General features: G+C 41.0%; 1 long non-coding RNA gene across 1 annotated transcript in view; it reads left to right on the top strand.

Annotated features, from left to right (window-relative positions):
* The first annotated feature begins 454 nt into the window (after positions 1 to 454).
* LOC133755301 (uncharacterized) overlaps positions 455 to 6,239 on the top strand; it is a 45,719-nt gene continuing 39,934 nt past the window's right edge. The window contains exon 1 of the long non-coding RNA XR_009865368.1: positions 455 to 542. This is a non-coding gene — a long non-coding RNA (uncharacterized LOC133755301). The remainder of the gene's footprint in view (positions 543 to 6,239) is intronic.

Below are 6,239 nucleotides of genomic sequence, written 5' to 3'. Positions count from 1 at the left end.
CCCAATCTGTCACTCTGCCTTTCAAATAAATAAAGCCTTAAAAAAAAAAAAAGGCCCATAAGCCAACAGATAAAATTCTAGCTCACCTGAAGCAGGTTACCGCAAGCTCAGGAAAGAATCCACCCGGGAGGACAGGGGGACACAGGGCGACACCAGCAGAGGGCAGCAGGAGCTGAGAGGCCCTCCTGCAGCAGGGAGGAGGGCCCAGGAGGAGCAGTTTCCCACCTGACCCAGGCCTCCATGCCTGCTGTTTCCATCCACACAACCTGAGCTTAGGGCGTCCCAGCTATGGAGGATGCTGATTGGCTGCGTCGTTTGTGACGTGTCATGCAAACTGGTCCAATCAGGGATGGCGACATCCAGGAGTCTTGACGTCATAGTCCTCTGTCCTACAGTTCTGCGGGTGCGCCAGGTCCTAGGAGACGGCGCCGCTGCCATGAGCTCCCAAGCCAATCAGAATCCGCCGCTTTCCACCTTCACTGACGGCGGAGGGCTGGAGGGCAGCGACGCTGGACACCTAGGAAGCTGACCACCACGACACGGTGAGTGTGTGGGCCCGGTGTCCGGGGGGAAGCGGAGCCGCTGGAGCTGCTGAAGGGCCAGGAGGACGTGGGCCGCCCAGAGGTCATCTCTGGGATCTGTGGGCACCACACTGCCGCAGGTACAGCACTTTCCTTGGTCCCCTCTGACCCCGGGTTGGGGGAGACTGGCGCCGGAGACCCCCAACACCCTGGGCCTTCCCTGCTTGCAGCGACTTCGCATCCCTGGAGCCGTCCCTAGGCAGCTGTGTAGCGGCAGCTCCGCGTCTCCCCAGGTGTGCAGTGGGGCCTGAGCTGTCACTAGGGAAGCTGTGGGTTCTGTGTATGGGGTTCATGCGGGCCTGCAGCTGTCCTAATGCGGCCCTCGGTTCCTCCTTTCTTCCCTGTGAGGACTTGATTCTAAATATTCTAAACATTTTCTAAATATGTATGCATCAGGGTCTTGTCCAGGATGCTGACCTCTTTGCTTAGCTGTTTCTAGAGGGGTCTCTGTTTTCTGTTTCCAGTAACGTAGTAACACAGGTTAGATAAGATAAAAAGAGAAGTGTTTGACTCTGGGTTTTTATCCAGGTATTAGAGAGGCAGGAGGGCCTGTAATTTGACACTTGGCTATCATCTTAGCACTTACAGGCTCCCTTGACAGGCTGTCGTCTCTATTAACACTTTCAAAATAGAAATTTTGGCCACTTAAATTTATGTGTTTGAAAAATTTTGTTCCAAGAAATCCTTTCCAATCCTGAAGATATGCCTAGTTTACTGTTATTTTGAATTTATATTTTCATTTAAGAGCCTATTTCTTTTTGCTTATTTTAATTTTTCAATATTGTTGGAGTATAATTGACAGAATGTGTGTATATTCAAGATATGAAACCTGATGTTTTATAGGTGAGGGGATTTTCAAAAGTTATGGAAAATTGAAATTATCTTTTAATCCCATTTTTTATAAACTTTTGTAATCCTCTTGTACATATACAGGAATCATTATGAAATGCTTAGGACAAGGTAACATATCCATCACCTTACATTGTTACATTTTTAAAGAATACATAAGACATTAGCAAGTTGTGAGTATGTAATAGAGTATTATTTTAAATACTGTGTTGAATATTTTAAATACTGTGTTTAAAATCTTGAATTAATTTATCTCATAATTGCAAATGTTTTCCCATTTCCTTTGCTCTGATCCCCTGACAACCACTGTTCTTTTCTGTGATTGTGATTTTCTTAGGTTCCATATACAGTTGAGATTGTATGGCAATTATCTTTTAAGGCCTTATTCCCAATAGCCTAATGAGCTATTCCTATTTTTGGATCCATGTTTTGACAAAATAGTAGAATTTCCTTTTAAGATTGCATATGATTCCTGTGTGTGTGTGTGTGTGTGTGTGTTTCTGTGTATGTCACACTTTCTTCATTCATCTGTTGATGAATGGTGATTTCCATATCTTGTATTTGTAGATAATGAATATAGTGATACAGGTATCTCTTGAGATACTGATTTCCTTTGGAAACAAATGCAGTAGTAGGTTTTTCATATGTTCTATAATTAATTTGTTTGAAGTCCTACACAGTGTTTTTGTATTGGATATACCAAGTTTTAGTCCCACCAATGATTTATATATTCCCCTTTTTCCACATCTGGTCTAATTTATCTTTTTATTTTTGCATAATAGTCATTTTAACATATGTGAGTTAATAACCATTGTAATTAGCATCGTAGTCTTGAATAACAGTGTTGAGCCCCTTTTTAGTTACCTGTTAGCTACTTGTTTATGTTCAGTGGAAAAACTAATCAATCCTTTGTGCATTTTTTATTGCAATATGTGTTTTTGAGTTGTCTGTGTTCATTGTATTGCTCCCTTAGTCAGACTGGGGTTTCCCATTATTTTCTTCTATTCTTTGGGTTAACTTTTCAGTTTTACCTTTAGTATGCAGAATGCTTTTTCGTTACGTTTTTGTAGTCTTAACTTTTGTTTTTGTCACCTGTGCTTTTAGTGTCACATCTAAACAATCATTGTTGCGATTTGTGTCAATGAATTTGCTCCCATTTTTAAGGAGTTTTAAATTCTCAGGTCTTGTATGTAAGCTTACCCTTTAAGTTGAAATTCTTGCCTGGTGTAATATAATAATGTTATCTTTCAATTTTTGGCATGTGGATGTCCAATTTGCCCCTGTTTCAAATGTCGTCACAAAATAATGAGTAGCCACTTGCAACTGTGGCATCACTTGCTGGACCAGCACCCCAGAAGATGTGCCTCTAGGCCGGCGTCGTGGCTCACTAGGCTAATCCTCCGCCTTGCGGCGCCGGCACACCGGGTTCTAGTCCCGGTCGGGGCACTGATCCTGTCCCGGTTGCCCCTCTTCCAGGCCAGCTCTCTGCTGTGGCTAGGGAGTGCAGTGGAGGATGGCCCAAGTCCTTGGGCCCTGCACCCCATGGGAGACCAGGAGAAGCACCTGGCTCCTGCCATTGGATCAGCGCGGTGCGCCGGCTGCAGCGCGCCTACCGCGGCGGCCATTGGAGGGTGAACCAATGGCAAAAGGAAGACCTTTCTCTCTGTCTCTCTCTCACTGTCCACTCTGCCTGTCAAAAATAAAAAAATAAAAATAAAAATAAATAAAAAAGAAGATGTGCCTCTAATTGCACAGGAACAAGGCAAAAAGTGCCAGAGTCCAGTTTTTCCCTAATCTCACTCATCCCCAAACCAATCCCACTGTGCTCTGCTGCTCTTCCTGTCTGCAGTAAAAGACTTCAGAAGTGAGCATCCAGGGAGAGACACACATGAAGTCTAAGGGATCACTCAGTAGTCTACCATTGGTTATTGTCTGTGTTGACAGTACCTAGCTGCCCTCCAGCTACTACCTAGCATACACCTGTGACACTACATGGATCCCTTCCTTCTGAATGTTATACAAGAGGAAGATGCATCATGAGGCCTCACATTTGCAATTGAACTGTCCTTGTCAGGGTTATGGTAATATCATAGATCCACAGCAATGGGAAATTTCAGTACCATGTTGTAGATTCTTCTCTATCCCCTGTGTATGGCCTTTCTTGTCGTCTCTCCTTCTCCTTTAAGAGGGCATGAATAATAATGGAAACTTTGGAGACTGATATAAGAGCTCCAATGTTGGCCTTATTACCAATTAGCCCTGTGACTTATCTAAATTACTTAACTTTAAAGTTTCTAAGATTAGTTGTCATAACCTGTAAAATGCCCATGATATGATTTAATAAGTTTGCTGTGATAATACTCTGGTGAGTGGTGCTGTGGCTTGGGGTCCACATGCCTTCATCAGGATCAATCGACTGTCCTTATTTTGCCACCTGACAGTAATGTTAGCTCTTGGTGGTCGTCTTCTGAATTCTCTCCTAGATATCATCTCCATATCACCCATGACCCTGTTCTTCTGAGTGGATACTATGCCTAAAAATGGAAAAGTCTTCTCTTTATCTGAAACTGGACTTTTTCTGAAGGGGCACTGCAACCTCAGATCTTTTTGTGAGTTCAAATTAAGCTTCTCTCATGGCTGCAGCTCAGCTTCTCATTTGCTGATATGCTTTCCTCTCCAGCAAGTCTTTTCCAATATGTCTGTTGAAAATTACTTCTTTCTCATCCAAGGGAAGAAGGTTAAAAGAATCTCAAACTCTTACTAGCTGCCAAATAAATTTGTATTGTTATTTATTTATATATTTAATTAATTATTTGAAATTCAAAGTTGAGAGAGAGAGGGCAACAAGGAGAAAGATTGATTCTCCATCTGTGAGATACTCCTCAAATGTCTGTGATGGCCAGGGCTGGGTCAGGCAGAAGCCAGGAGCTTCTTTTGGATATCCCACATGAGTGCAGGGGCTCAATAACTTGGTCCATCTTCTGCTGCTTTCCTAGGAGTATTAGAAGGGAGCTAGATCAGAAGTAGAGTAGCTAGGACTCAAATCAGTGTCCATATGGGATGCCTGCCCTGCACATGGCAGATTAACCTGCTGTGCCACAGTACTGGCCACTCTTGTAACTCTTTAGAGAGTAAAATAACTTATTTTAAGAGATTTTCTAGGATATTCATCACACACTCACACACAGAGAGAATTGTAATTCATAGTTGCATCATGAGTAGAGGGAATAAAACTATCCCAAATTCTAAATAAGAAAAAATGGTTGTTTGACATTTAGACATTATTTTATTAAAGCGTGTTCTAATTAGGTTGCTCTGGTGAAAACTGAAGCTTGTTATTTGATGATTGATTCTCTTGTATATTGTAAATTTTGTCTCTATGTGTTTGATTATTTATGCCAAGTTGGTGGAGATGCTGGCACTATATTCCTTGAAGGTTAGAAGTTCATTAAGATATTATTAACCTGCAGAAAGTAAATTACTTTTATATCTAAGTTAGTAGTTAGACATTTCTTTCCTATAATAAAACCCAGTTTCTTATATACATGATGAATTGCTTTTTTTGACTCTCATTGTTACTTTCATAATGCATTAAATAAAATTTTGTCAGATACTTACTATTTGTGTGAAAATAGTGTCTTTAACAGTCCTTCTGTATGACAAAGTGTGTTTCTGAATATTTGTTTCTCAAGGGCAGCCTAACGTTTCATGGGAGCAATTGGAAAAGATAAGTCAATACACAAGTTAGCCGAAAGCTACTATTCAGTCCAAACTTAGAGTATAGTTTTGATATATTTGATAGGGATCTCAAAAAAATTCCATACACTGAGTGGCTTAATAAAAAAGAAAGGCAGAGAGACAGAAAAATCTAAGAATAAAAAAAACACAGAAATTAATATCTTAGAGTTGTGGAGCTTTGACATCTGAGATGGAGGTATCAGCAGGGCAAGTTCCTCTGAAAGCTGGGGTGGTGAACTGGATTCGCATCTCCCTGGCAGCTTTGGGCTTGCCTTCACTTTCATATGGCTTTCTCCCTATGTGTGTGCCTGCATCCAGACTTTTACTTTTTACAAAGATGCCAGTCATTCTGGTTCATAATACTCTCCTGATGGCCCTGTTTTGTCGTGATTACTTCTGCAAAGTATTTATTTCAAATAAGGCCACATTCTGAGGTCCTGGTGTTGGGACTTCAAATTATGAAACTTTGGGAAAACACAATTTAAGCTGTAACAGAAGGTTACTTCCTCTCCACCTCTAAAGATGACTTTTTCCCACAAATAACATTTTAAGGAACAGAATGTCATTAACTTACAATGCACTCTCAGATGAGAAATCTGAGAAAAAAAAGGACTTCATTGTCAAACCTCACACAAAGCACATTCCAATATGATTATGTGTATGTGGTTATGGTGAATTATATTTTGGAATTAAATGCTGTCTACGTGATGAGTTTGCAAGTTCTTAGGGACATTGGCAAGCAGTCCATTTTTTTAAGATTATTTATTTTAGAGGCAGAGCTACAGACACACAGAGAGAGAGACAGGGAGAGAGCTCTCCATTACCTGGCTAAATGTCCAAATTGTGGTAATGGCAGGGGCTAAGTCAAATCAAATCCAGTAGTCAGGACCTTCTTCCAAACATTTTAGTCTGCATGTTTTATTGGTAGAACTAAGGCAATTTACACTCAAGATTACTATCAGTAATTATCAACTTCTGGCATTTTCCTATAAATATTCCTAGTTTGTTTTGTATTTTTCATTATAGGTTTACTATATTTTCTGCCTTCACATTCTTTGATGATGCTGACTC

This window comes from Lepus europaeus, unplaced genomic scaffold (genome assembly GCF_033115175.1).
Source record: "Lepus europaeus isolate LE1 unplaced genomic scaffold, mLepTim1.pri SCAFFOLD_3_1, whole genome shotgun sequence".
In the NCBI taxonomy this organism is placed as follows: domain Eukaryota; kingdom Metazoa; phylum Chordata; class Mammalia; order Lagomorpha; family Leporidae; genus Lepus; species Lepus europaeus.
This window is presented reverse-complemented; position numbering and strand designations above follow the sequence as displayed.